The 13,957-nt window shown below is 35.4% G+C and overlaps 1 protein-coding gene across 6 annotated transcripts in view; it reads right to left on the bottom strand.

Moving 5' to 3' along the window:
• GUCY1A1 (guanylate cyclase 1 soluble subunit alpha 1) overlaps positions 1-13,957 on the bottom strand; it is a 63,707-nt gene that overhangs the window by 47,275 nt on the left and 2,475 nt on the right. The gene's annotated exons all lie outside the window — the stretch shown is intronic.

Raw genomic sequence — 13,957 nt, 5'->3', positions numbered from 1 at the left:
CTTCAACTTATGAATTTAGCTGAGGGTGGGTGACACAGGGGGGGAATTCAGTCCACAGCAAGAGGACTGAAAAAATATGATTTGATTTTTAGATTAGAAAGACATTTATGACTTTTATGAGAAAAACATCAACAAGAATAGTGGAGTAAAAGTGAAAGGAAATAAGGTGTTATGGTGAGTAAATACTACAGTGTAATCAAGCAAAAGTTACATTAAGGCTAACGGATTGAGAAAAATTAAGTTTGAAAGAAGGATTTTGAGGATAGGAAACCTCTTGTTCTTTATTTCTATGTTATCTCTCCATATCTCTCCCTCTCTCTATATATATATCTAGCAGAATATTACTACATTCTTACCTCTATATTGGTAGCTTTCTGTAAACGGAAATACTTACTATACAGTACACAAAGTTAGCTCAAACAAGGTCAAAGTATAGAGTCTTCTACTTCTGATAAGGTTGTATAAAAATCACAAGAGATTTCCACTCCAACACAAATAATATGAACTAGCTCGATAAGTCACACAATCATAGTTTAAAAAAATCTATTAAGAGAGCATTTATAAAAAACTAGAATTTGGGGCCAGCCTGGTGGTGTAATGGTTGAGCTAACGTGCTCTGCTTCAGCTGCCCAGGGTCGGTGGGTTCAGATTTTGGGCGCGGACCCACACACTGCTCATCAAGTCATGTTGTGGCAGCTTCCCACATACAAAATAGAGGAAGATTGGCAACAGATGTTAGCTCAGGGCCAGTCTTCCTCACCAAAAAAAACCCCCAAAACACTACAATTAAAATCATACTTGAAGGTGAAAGACTGGATGCTTTCCCAGTAAGATCAGGAATAAGGCATGTATGCCTCCTCTCACTACATCTAATCAACACTGTACTGAAGTTAGGTCCGTGCCGTTGCAATAAGTTAAGAAAAAGAAACAAAAGTCAAAACAATTAGAAAGAGAGAACTAACACTGTTCCTGTTTGTTATATGTATCTATAATTGGTTATGTGGGATTTTCCAAGACATCTACAAAATAACAACTAGAACTAAGAAGCAATTTTAGCAAGATTGAAGACTGATATACAAAAGTTCATTGTAATTTCTGTACTGATAGTAAACAATTGAGAAATGATATCTTAAAAAAATCCATTTATAATAATTCAACAAATATAAAATGCTTAGGAAGCAACCTAACCAAAGATTTGCAAGACTTCTATACTGAAAACTACAAATGTTGGTAGGATAAATTAAGGAAGGCCAAATAAATAGAGAGACATACCATGCTCAATATTGCTAAGGTATCAGTTTTCCCTAAAGAGGTTATACATTCAATGCAATCCCAATCAATATCCCAGCCAGCTGTCTTGTTAGGCATTGACAAAATGATGCTAAGATTTAACTGAAGACACAGAATAGCTAAATCAATACAGAAGAGGAAAACAACACTAAAAGACTTAAACACCTCATTTAAAACTTATTATAATGTTACAGTAATCAAAACAGTTTGCTAGTGTTTTGAAAGGAGTAACATAGAGATCAATGAATAGAGTCCAAAAACAGACCCACACTTGTATGTTCAATTATTCAACAAATGTATCAAAGCAATTCAATGGAGGAAAAAAACCTTTTTCAATAAATGATGTTGGAATACCTGAATATCCACATGGAAAAACATGAATTTTAATCCATACTTCCTATCACACACAAAAGTTAATTCTAAATAGACCACAGACCTAAATGTAGAAGTTAAACTATAAAATTTCTAGAATAAAATAGGAGAAAATCTTTGTAACCTTGTATGAAGCAAAGATGTTTAAATAGGAAAAACAAGGCACGAAACATAAAAGAAGATGATCAACTGAACTTTACCAAAATTTAAAAATCTTATGCTCTTCAAAAGATGCCATTAAATAAACAAAAAGGCAAGTTACACACTGGGAGAAAACATTTGCCACATACATATAAGCAAAGAAATTAATTTCACAACTAAATAAGAAAACAATTCAATTTAAAAATGTGCAAAAGATCTGAAGAGACATTCACTAAAGAAGATATATGAAAAGCCAATAAATATCTCTTAATATCTTCAATATTATTAGTCATGAGGCAGAAACCCATCAAAATGTCTAAAATTTAAAAGTTTGACAATATCAAGAGTTAGTGATGATGTGGAATACCTGGAATTCTCATATACTGCTGGTGGGAATGTAAGAAGACACAGCCACTTTGAAAAACAGTTTGGTGGTTTCTTAAAATATTAAACATGCCCTATACTACTCCCAGCTTTTCCATTTCTAGATATTTACCCAAGAGAAAGGTAAACAACAGATTCAAACAAAGACTTGTACGCAAATGTTCAAAGCAACTTCATTTGTACCAGCCAAAAACCAGAAACAATTCAAACATCTTTCATCATATGAATGAATAAAAAAGACATTGTACAGCCATACACACAAAGGACTATTACTCAGAAGATATATGCAACAAAGTAGATAACTATGCTAAGTGAATGAGACCACACACACACGAGTACCTACTGTCATATTACTTTTACATAAAATATAGATACTGTAAACAAGTCTGTAAGTACAGTAAACAGATCAATGATTGCCTGGGGACAGAGGAGGAGGGAGGAACTGATTAGAAAGGGACACAAGGAAACCTTTAGGGATGACAGAAACGTTTTTTATCTTGACTGTGATGGCGGTTTCACAGGGGTATACATATGTCAAATCTTATCTAATTGTATATTTTATTTATGTGAGGTTTATTGTATGTAAGTTATATCTTAGCCAACTTGTTTAAAAAACATTCAGTTGAGGCCTCAAAGAAACCTAAATGAACTAGATTCCAAAGTAAGTAAATAAATAACAAGCCCCAGGAGAGATGACACCCATGGCTATTTTCATCCCAGATAAGTGGTAGAAGGTGACAGAATCTCCCATAGACAGGGGTCAAAAGAAGGTGGTTAAACTTTCATCAAACTTTTCATTACTGCATGATAGATTAAAATCCTGAAAAGCCCCAAAACTTAGACTGACTCAGTCTTCCACACTTGTAACCTAACATATATGTGTGGCATATGACACACCTCCCTGATACATGACACATGAAGAGGAAGAAAAATGCGACCGATGGTCAAGAGGAAACCGTTAATAGAAACAGACCAAGAAATGGCCCAGATGTTGCTGTTATCAGACATACTCAAGAATCCAGTGGTATAGTTGGATAGCATGCAGAAATAGAGAGTTTACATTGAGAAATGGAAAGTAAAGAAAAACAATCTATTGGAAATACTTAAAATAAAAATTGCACTATCAGAAATAAAAAATTCCATTTAACTGGCTTAACATCAGAGGAAAGGATCAATGAATTTGAAGTCAGTTTAACAGAAATAATCCTAACAGAAACACAAAGAGAATAAAGAGTAAAAAATAGAAGAGCATCTGAAATCTGTAGAACAATAGCAAAAGGTCTAACACCCATGTATTTAGCGGCCTAAAAAAAAAAGGAGAGGAAATGGAAGGAGAAGAAATATTTGAACAGATTGTGGCTGGGAACATTCCATAGTTGATAACAGCATTAACCCAGAGATCCAAGAAGTTCCGCAAACCCCACACGTGATAAATACAAAAAAAATCACACCTAGGCAGATTGTTATCAGACCTCTAAAATTCAAAGATTAAAAAAAAAAAAAACCCAAAAAACAGCCAGAGTTTTGAAAAAGAGGAAGATAATGAAGAGGGGGGAAATGATACTATTTTTTACTTCTCACGTAAACCATAGAAACTAGCAAACAATGAAGCAAAAGTTTACAGGCTGAAGGAAGAAAACAAAAAACAAAAAAACCCAACCTGTCTACCTTAAATTATGAATCCAAAAAATATTCTTTAAGAGTTAATATGAAAAAAACTTTTCCTAAACATTACAATTATAATTTTAGATTGGTGGAAAATTTAAAGATACTTTATTTTAATTTGACTGAATTTCTATAAAACTCTTTCAAACATATTAATTTTCTTCTTGTTTTATTTCAAACTTCACAGGTCCTTGAAACCCAACTCTAAACCTCATTATGTTACAGAGTCTAATTCGACTACTGTATAAACAAATGCTATTGATCATACGCAAAATCATTACAAACCACCAGAAAAACTTGTATATAAGCAGAAAAGATGCTAAAGCAGAGTATTTAAGAGGCTGGACCCCGCCTGGATACAAACACTGGTCCCACCGCTAATTCAATGTTATGACAATTAGGCAAATTGCTTTTCTACTCTGTGACTCTCTTTCTTCATCTGTAGAATAAGTGATGAGTAGAACATCTCTCAAGGGGTTCAATAAAAGTAATGCTGTTTGAACAATGCTTGGAATATAGTATGTGCTTAATAAATGTTGACTATTATTACTTGCTATTAGATATAAATTTATTCTAGCACCTTTACGTTACTTAGCTCAAGGCAGGGTTGACCCAAAGCAGTAGTTCTCAAAGTGTGATCTGTAAACTCTTGGGGAATCCCCGAGCCCCTTTCACAGGATGTGCAAGGTCAGAACTATTGTCAGAACAGTACTCAGATATTATGTGCTCTTTCCACTTTCATTCTCCCAGAAGTATACAATGCAGCTTTGCAGAGACTGTACGACATCTAGCAATGTCATCATTCTAACAGCTAATGGAATGAGTGCCTGCATGGAATTTTCTAGGGTACTAACTTTACGGTATATATGTATGTATTTTCAAGGATTAACTCAGTTTGCTCTCGGAATTTCTACTGTGTTCTTCCTAGCTAGCATTGGTTGCACTTGCTATATAATCTCGGTAACCTCATTATTGCCCAATAAATCATTATTTTGAAATTCCCAAGTTTTTCTTGCACATACATGTAAACAGAAGAAGTACCTACACTTTGTTGTTTTACAGAAATATTAAATTATTTTAACTGTTCTGGACTTTAAACTTTCACTTAAACTGTTGTTTTAGAATTTAATCATATTTATTTTAACTTAAAGGAAAATGTATTTATATTTTTTCTTATATTTAAAGATGGTTTCTTGGCTTAACAAGAGGAGACTCGGAGACTTTATCAACCAACATATGCTCTATCTACATCTACCATGGTGAGCTTGACAGCTTTTAAATGCTTAAAACATTCCTGATGAGAGCAAGGGTGATATTAATGAATGTTAATTTTTGATACTGTATAGTAAAGTGTAAAGTGTGTCAACATGTGGAAGACCTGCAAAGCTCAGTCAACCAGCGTTTTCCAATCACCACGAAGTTACAAAATCATGAATGAATAAAGGATTCATTCAGGGAACAAAGGATTTTAATGGTTTCAGATTCCACATTGCGAGTAACCTTTAAGAAATGATCACTTCTCAAATTTTGATAACAAAAATATCTACAATTATGAAAACATTATTATGCCACTCCACCTTTTTCAACTATGCATCAGTTTAAGACTTTTTTTAATATACTTCAACCTAAACAACCTGAATTTGCCATTTATTAAAAGCATTACCTTTATTTCAACCACTTATATAATGATCATGAGTTCTTTTTAAAAAATGCATAAATACTGCTTCCAAATTACACACTTTGAGTTTTAATATATTAATCATTTGGATAACACCATTTAGCTCTTTCACAGGCTATACCTTAGACGTCACACCAATGCTATAGCTGCCAATGCATCCTTCTCTCCAATATTGGACAAGACAATGTCTTTCCTCTTTAAAGTTTATATTCTGCTCTGGACTCCATCAGAACATGCTTTCTCCGGGGCCTTTCTTCATAATTACTCTGCTTGTTCCTTAGAATCTTTACTCTTTCTGTCTACCTGAATTCCTGAATTCATCCACCCATCCAATCACTCATTCATTCATATATGCTAGGAATATTTATTATCTATTACTACATTCTAAGGGATGAGGTTTCAAATAAAACCAAGCCAGCTCAAGATGGTTATGCAGCGTCTCAAGTAGGGGTTGAGGGGTAGACAGAATAAAAATGCACAAATTCAGTTCAGTATGATCTATCACGACATGTTGTGATGGGGACACAGAAAATCTGCATCTAACTTTAACATGGTAAATGCTTCCTCGAAAAAATGACAAGCTGAGTCTTGCAGAATAAGTATGAAATAGCAAGGCATAGATACAAGAAAAGGCTCCTTTTCCAAGGGGTAGAAAGGTATGTGCAAAAGACAAAAATAGGGAAACAAAAAAGAGCACAGTGACAAATTCAGTGACGACAGTATGCCTGCAACATGGTATTTAAGTGAGAGAATGATCAAGACACTGAGCAGCAGAGGAAGGCAGTCAAGTATGGCTGTCAGATTACCCACTTGAGGTTATACACACCGCACGATTCCCACAACACTTAAAATGGTCTTTAACACGTGGCATGCAGCAAAAATTCTTGATAAACTGACCAATGATTGCTTATCAAGGAAATCTAATGTAAAGAATCATAACCATTTAACTGTGTATAAAATAGACTGTGACAACACGCAGCTACCAATTTCCACTATGCACTGAAAGAGATCCAATACTGAGATAAAAATAACTAAACCGACTTCACTCTGGTTTGATTTAGATAGATAACCAAGGATCCAATGTGCCGGTGAGGGAAAATGTTCTAACTACCCCCAGTTAGGACAGTTCTTCATTAGCAATGAAGAAAACTAGTAATAAGAAACAAAAGTGTGAAAAAATAGCTCTTTTCAGGACCTTCTCTAATTTCTTTTGACCTTCCCCTTCCTGTTTGAGCACCATATTGTTGCCCAATGTACCCTATTTGTAGCTTCCTTTCTTATCTGTGCCCCATACGCTGGGTCTTTTAGTTACCCTTTTCTCTTAACTTTAAAAGGCCGTGTCCAAGTACCATGCTCTTGATTGAAGGCAGAAGGTAACATAATAAAAGTGACTTTTGCTATTGGGTGAACAAGGTTGTGCTGCTCCCCTGGGTAAAACAGTTATCCCATGGCCTCCAAGAGGTACAATCCAAAGGAGTTTTAGGCCACGGGACATGACCAACGGGAGAGAACCTTTTGCTGAGCGTGGCCTTGTGATGGCCCTCATTTATGACCTTGCTCTTGGCCAAGCCAGCAGGTGAGCTCTAGGTGGTAACTCAGTCTAAGCCAGGATAAACTCTTATAGCTCCCAAGAAAGGGGGACAAAAAGAAGGGAAAGGCTATAACTTCGGTTTGCTAACCAAGATAATTTGCTAACCAAGCAAAGCACAAACTCTATCAAGAAATACCACAGCTTTCCTACATACCACTGCTGAATTTTTTGGCATAAGACAACCCAGCAAGAGCTTACGGATATTACTCTGAGTAATCACCACAGAAAAGAACCAGAAATAGATGTTGTGGCATATTAAATTATTTGCCATAGAGGTGGACAAAGAGCAATGTTACTTACAATTAGTGGTTGCAAATATTTTGAAACATTAAAAGAAATGAAATTTTACCCAAACAGTTTTCACTGGGAGGACTGCTTTTTGCTAATCACATTTATAAATTTATAGTGCTTCTCCAGTGTAAGAATATTTCCTTTTAAATCCTACATTATCAAGTATTGATAATGTTATTGGGTTTATCTAAATCTTTCCCATGTTACATTTTTAACCTTCTAAATACTTCACCCATGGTGCTATCTTGATTAAACTTTATGCTCACAAATATACAACTTGAAAGTTTCTGTTACACCAACAGAACACTGAAATTCCTGATCCTATGTTTTATTAACACGTAATATAAACTATATATCATTTAACTACTTACAGCATATTTGAAGCTGCAAAGTGATTGCAAATTGAGAACAATAAGCAGCTAACAATTTCAGTGCATATACATAAAATTAAACTAGTGAAGTACAAAACTTCTCTAATAAAAACACACAATATTAAAGTTATAGGGTTTCTCAACCTTACAGATGGAAACAACTGATGCAAGGTAAGAAGCCAAGTCATTTCCCAGTTGACTAGAAATGCATATCAAACTTTGAATAGCTCGAATTGATTTACGAAGGTCTAATTAAAAGTAATACATATGCCATTTATCCTTTCTCCAAACTCAAAAAAACATAAAAGTTTCCATCTTACCTAATAAAGCAAAGACTCAGCCTGACATCCTGGTCTTGCTGTAATCTAAACCCACTCTACCTTAAATCTTTTTATAAATATTCCCCAACATAGCCTCCTTGCTCCAAGCAAACCCATATCATATCACACATTTTTACTGAGTGCTTATGATCCACGGAGCACTTCTATTAGGTGTCTGTGAATACAATGGGAACCAAACAGAAATGGTACCTCCTCCCAGAGAGTATCAGGCTAATGGGGAAAACAGACAATTCAGCAAGCAACTGTGGCACAGAACGATCACATCAGGGGAATTACAGGGAGTTGCAGGAAAACATAACAAGTCACTCAATTCAGACTTGAAAGATCAGGGTAGAGCCTCCCCTGAGATTTAAAGGATGAGTAGGTATGGATCTCTCAAAGATGGAGCAAGGGGAAAGGCAATCTAGAAAAGGAGGGAGGGGGAATCATATCCCCCACAAAGGAATAATTCAAAGCTGTGGGCTGAGAAGACTTGGTGTCATCCTTTCTCCCTCCATACCTTGATAACAAACACACACACTCTCACCTGCTTCCTGCAGTGTTCCTTTCTTCTGCCTAGAACACTCTTCTCACTGTTCTCTACATTTAAATCCTACAGGTCCTGCGAAGTCCAGTATCCTGGTCCTGTTTCAAAATCTCAACTAAGTGCCAGATCTTCTCTAGAAAGCCTTCTTCAATACTTCCATCCTGCAGAGCTCTCTCCCTTCTTTTAAGTCCTTTAGAACTCATAAAAACTGCACCACACTATTAGGCTCATGGTTAAGTGCTGACATGTATAATTCTGAGACTATTTCTGGGTTCTGTTATCTCCACATGCAGACTTTAAATTCCCTCCAGTCAGGGACTGTGTCATAAACTTCGCTTGGATCTTCCTTGGATCTTATGACAAACATAATCCGTAATAAACTTTATTGCGAGAAGCACAAAAAAGTGACTGAACCTCTGAGAGGAGTGTCATAAAATAAAAAACAAGCTGAAGCTTTCAAGAATTACAAATTCAAAAATCTTCTTTTAATTCTTGTTATTATTACCAGATAAAGTGGTGGTAATGGCATTTTTATTAGATATAAGAAGACTATACTGACTGCTGAGGGATGAAGAAATTCAAACGATAGCACAAGACGAGACAGGCAGAAGTACTCCATTCTTGCTTGGTTTCATTTCCATTCCTCAAGAAAATAATATCCATACTGACAAAAGTAAGACAAAAATCAAAATAACAAATTTAAGGCTCAAGAGATAGTATGATATTAAATATTCTAAATGAATTTAAATCCATTCATTTGGAGAAATTACATTACAAAGTACTGAAAGCATTTGTGGATGAGATAAGGGGATACTTAAAATCATCTTTAAAAATATGATGAAGAGAAAAGTTGATAGAGAACAAGGAATCTAACCATTGTCTCAATTTTTAAAATACAGAAGGTGGATTTCACTAGCTGTAGCCTAGAAAGCGTGACATTAACGCCAGGCATGATTCCCAAGACATTTTTGAAACTATGGTATGTGAGCACTCAAAATGTGAAGTGTTGTGACCTATAAGCTGGTGAGAGGTCACAAGGAACATGTCACTGTAAACTAACCTGGTGTTATTTCCTTTTGTTTTTAATAGAGTTACTCGATATCTATTTTGCAGAAAGTGGAAATGCATTTCAGCAAGGAATCTGACCAAGTCTGTCACAGTATACTCCTGGGCTACACAAAGGAATGTGAACTCTGAGGAAAGAGAGTTACTTGACTACCTAACTGGCTGAACAGCCTTATCAAGAGGACTAATTCATGGACTCACATAAAGCAAAAGGAAAGTGTCTAGGATCATGCCAAACGTCCTACCAGTTTAGCATTTTACACTGTTACTTGGATGAAGATGTTAACTGTATCCCGATCAAATCTGTTAATGCCTCTAACTTGGGAAGAATGGCTAATCTGTATCAAGGAATCAGAATCCAAAAATATCTTGACCTTTTGGAACAACAGGCTAACTATACTAAAGTAAAGATTACATTTAATTGCAGTAAGTAGTTTCAAGAATCCCAACTGAGTGGCCAAATTTACAATTAGGCAGAAGTATGTTTGCAGAAAAGTAAGCAAAAAAGATGCATAATTAAACAGTGTAGTACAGATGTAAAAAAAGGAAAACAAAAGTGAGAGGAGAGCGGATTACATTTTAGGATGATTTACTATACAGTATCTAGACGAGATAACCCAGTATACCCAATGATATTAGTCCACTCCTCTATGTTCAGCTCGGGGAGTCACATTTAAGAAAAACAGGGGTGCATCCGAAGGAGAAATTCCCTGATAATAATGAGACTCTCAAACCACACCAAGTCAGGATGAAATGAAGACACTGAATATTACCATAGAGACTAGAAGACTTGTCATATACAGAAGCATTTTGTATAAGTACTGTAAGAGGTAAAAATAAAGATATGAATATTATAGAGCCATTAGTATAGTTCAATATAAGAAAAGAGTTCTTATGCTCAGAACAGGTCAAATGAAAAAATGCCTCCTCTGTTCAATATGAATCTTTATAGTTTGCCTAAATCGATCTTAATATTCTCTGTGAATTAGGAAATAAGGTCATCTGCTAAGAATGAAAAGAGTGAGTATAATTTGGGTGGACTGGAAAACCTGGAAAAATCTAGAACATGTACTATGGAGAATGTGATATGGCATTAACCAAGAAAGAATAAAGAAACTTCCTAGCACTGTTAACTACTCCTTAATCTGAAGTTACAGAGAATCAATTTGTAGTTGGCCAAAAGATACAGTTTTATCACTTTGTCCAGCTAAATTCCACAGCAAAGAAGGAAGAGCAGACATTAAAGAAAATGAAGCAGAGATTGGGAAGGCAGGTTCTGGTAAGTGCAGTAGCAAGAGATTTGAGGACTGGAACCGGGTTGCTTGGACACTGCTGTCCAAGATTAGTGGTAAGCAAAGAGAGGAGAGCATGAGAAAATTGGGGGTATCCAAGGGACAATCATGGGAGAGGAAGGTGTTGAGTGGTAGTGAGTGAGTGGAATTATTGAAGGATAGGAGGTTGTGGTCAGAAACAGAATATGAGATTCTCAGCTTTTTCAACTGGGGCTATTCTGAGTGATGAGAAGGCCCAGGTTGGAGACTACCTGTGCATTTCCAAAGGGAAGTGGAGCAGGCTAAGGTCCTGTGAAAGCCGAACATGGAGATTTGAATAAAGTCTTAAACAATAACAGCTGATTAAAGTGTAGAAAGGAAAACCTTCATTATTTTAGATTCCAGAGGAAAGTGGAATATTCAGGTGGTCAATAAGCACCGGTAATGGAGAGAGGGTAACACTAGTGAAAGATATAAACTCATAAAGACAGAGGGTAATTGGGCAATGGTGAAAGAAATAATAGTTTAGAAGCAGTTCTGAACAGGCTGCAAGCCATATGACAGAAAAGCACAGAAGTGTCTCTGTATGACCAAGACCATGTAGGGTCATTGCAAAACAAATATCATCTTCAAATTGTATTCTTGAATAGAACAACCTATAGCATCAAAGCACAAAAAAATTAATTCAACAATTACAAAGGCAACAAAATTAAGCTGATTAGACACTATGTGCCAGGCACTGTGGAGCCAATGATGAATATCCTCAGGGAGATTTCAGTTTGGTGGGAGATAGGGACATCTAAACAGGTACTCTCAACGTAATGCGGCATAGCGAAAGAGGATACATGAATAGGTCAGACCTGGAAAAAAACATCAAGATTAAGTTTTCCTTGGTCTGCCTGACTCCTTTTCCCCAGGGTGTTCACTCTCAAAGCCATTGTCTTCAGTTGGCTTCCTGCTAATTCCTGCTATGGTAAGGAGGAGGTGGTGGTATGGGAGTTAATTAATTAGAGGTGCCTTTGATTTTCTGAAAGGGAGGGTTCATTTTAATAAAAAGATTACTAATGGCCAGAAAGCATTCCAGGGAATTGAAGCTAGTAACTACAAGCAGTGAGAATCACATTTTTGTGGAAAGGAGAGATCACACCCCTGAGCTTCTCAAGGTTTATGAGGCAGCCTTTCTCTCCTACTGTAGGCTGAGAGGGGAGCTGGCCTAAAATCTTCACTCCTCACAAATAATTCTGTTCATACTCTATGAGCCTCAAGGCTATAGGAACAGGAAGCCTGTTGGCCTGAACCCAAACCCAGGGGAGAGAAAAAAATACAGAATGGGTCAGACACTTCTAAACTCTTCGAGAGAAATAAAGGAAGCAAATAGGATTTAGGATAGCCAAAAAATGACTCCACCCCCAAATAAGACAACTAGTCTATGGGCAACGAAATTTGTTCATCTAAAGACCTAAAAACTGCCTAAAGCTCTTTTTGTAGCAAGTCGAGATGGAGATACTTAAAACAAAACTATTGCACAGCCACCTAATAAACACTTACTGAAGAAATTTAGACGGCTTAGAGACTAAAAACCATTGAAATTATGAATATTTTAGACAGAAAAATATCTGTTACTACAAATATGCAGAAAAGTAATAAATAGTAATGTTCAAGAAAAGCTGCTAGGGTAAATATTTATAATTAAGCAGTATAAAAATCTGTGCTATAAAAGTTGTATATTCTAGCAAATAAAAGAAAAGCTAAGCAACTTTCTGGCAAATCTGACATACAGAAAACATTCTGAATAGCTATTTTACTCCAAAATGTTTTCCCATCAGGAACATACGTTTTGATTTGGTTTATCCAAATATTCGTTTATCTTTCCATTTCTCTTTACCTGGAGAGATTCATTCTTAATGCTAATTTGATTTTTATTTATTTCTGGAAAAAAGGTTAATTAGAAATTTTGGGGGTACGTCTGTTGTTTTAAACTAACTTGTAAAAAAATCAATATTCTCCCCCCTTACACTCATATTGTTAGATAATGCAACCTACAAATATAAATACAAAATTTAATTTCCCATGTATGGCTCCTGACAAAATTCAAGGTTATGCAATATCTTTATTTATCAAAAAAAGTGATGACAAAACTACTGATATTTAGTCACAAAAATATTTCATCAACATATTCATAATAGAAATGATTTAATTATAGTTATCAATTACTTCTTTAGCTTTTAGTACAATATGATATTAATTAAAAGTTTTTCAAATTAATGCCTTAAAACAAGATTATTTAATAAACCAAAGTTATAAGAGATATAAGTACAAAGCATTGTGAAGTTTTCCTTCACTTCTTTTTCCACATTTCGTTTTCCTTTGGTGTTGCCAGATATAAATAAAATAACTTTACATTTCTTTCTGCATTCTCTAAATGACATAAAACTCTCTTAAACGTTATTTTATACCTGGACATCCAGAAACAGTGCCTCTACAGGTCTATTTATTTGTAAACACTATGAAACACCACACCAAGCATAAGTACTTTATATTTTTGTTGGGTTTCAAAGAAAGAAAAACACAATTTTTACTTTCTCTGTCTAACTGGAAAGAAATCTTACAGTACAAGAAGAAACAGAAGACACCCATCTATTCATTACAAATTTCTACTAAAACTTCACCTACCTCAGTTTCCTAACTGATCCATTTAAAAACACACAAGTGGGTCTACGTTATATGGAATGTTTAATTATTGTAACAGTATTTAGCTATTCCAGAATTTTTCCTACCATTACTCTATGTCTGCAGGCTCTATGTAGAGAGTCTATTGTTTTGGCAAGAAAAAGTGTAGCTTACATATTTTAACTGTGTGGTTCTTATTTTTCTATTGAGTCACAGATCCCTCTGGATATCTCAGGACTCTGGACTATTTCCCTAAAAATGCAGCAACTCAAAGTTTAAATACAATTTCAGGGACTTCAAG

This window comes from Equus asinus, chromosome 3 (genome assembly GCF_041296235.1).
Source record: "Equus asinus isolate D_3611 breed Donkey chromosome 3, EquAss-T2T_v2, whole genome shotgun sequence".
NCBI classification, from domain to species: domain Eukaryota; kingdom Metazoa; phylum Chordata; class Mammalia; order Perissodactyla; family Equidae; genus Equus; species Equus asinus.
The sequence above is the reverse complement of the archived record's forward strand: the minus strand, read 5'-3'. Positions and strand labels throughout refer to the sequence as shown.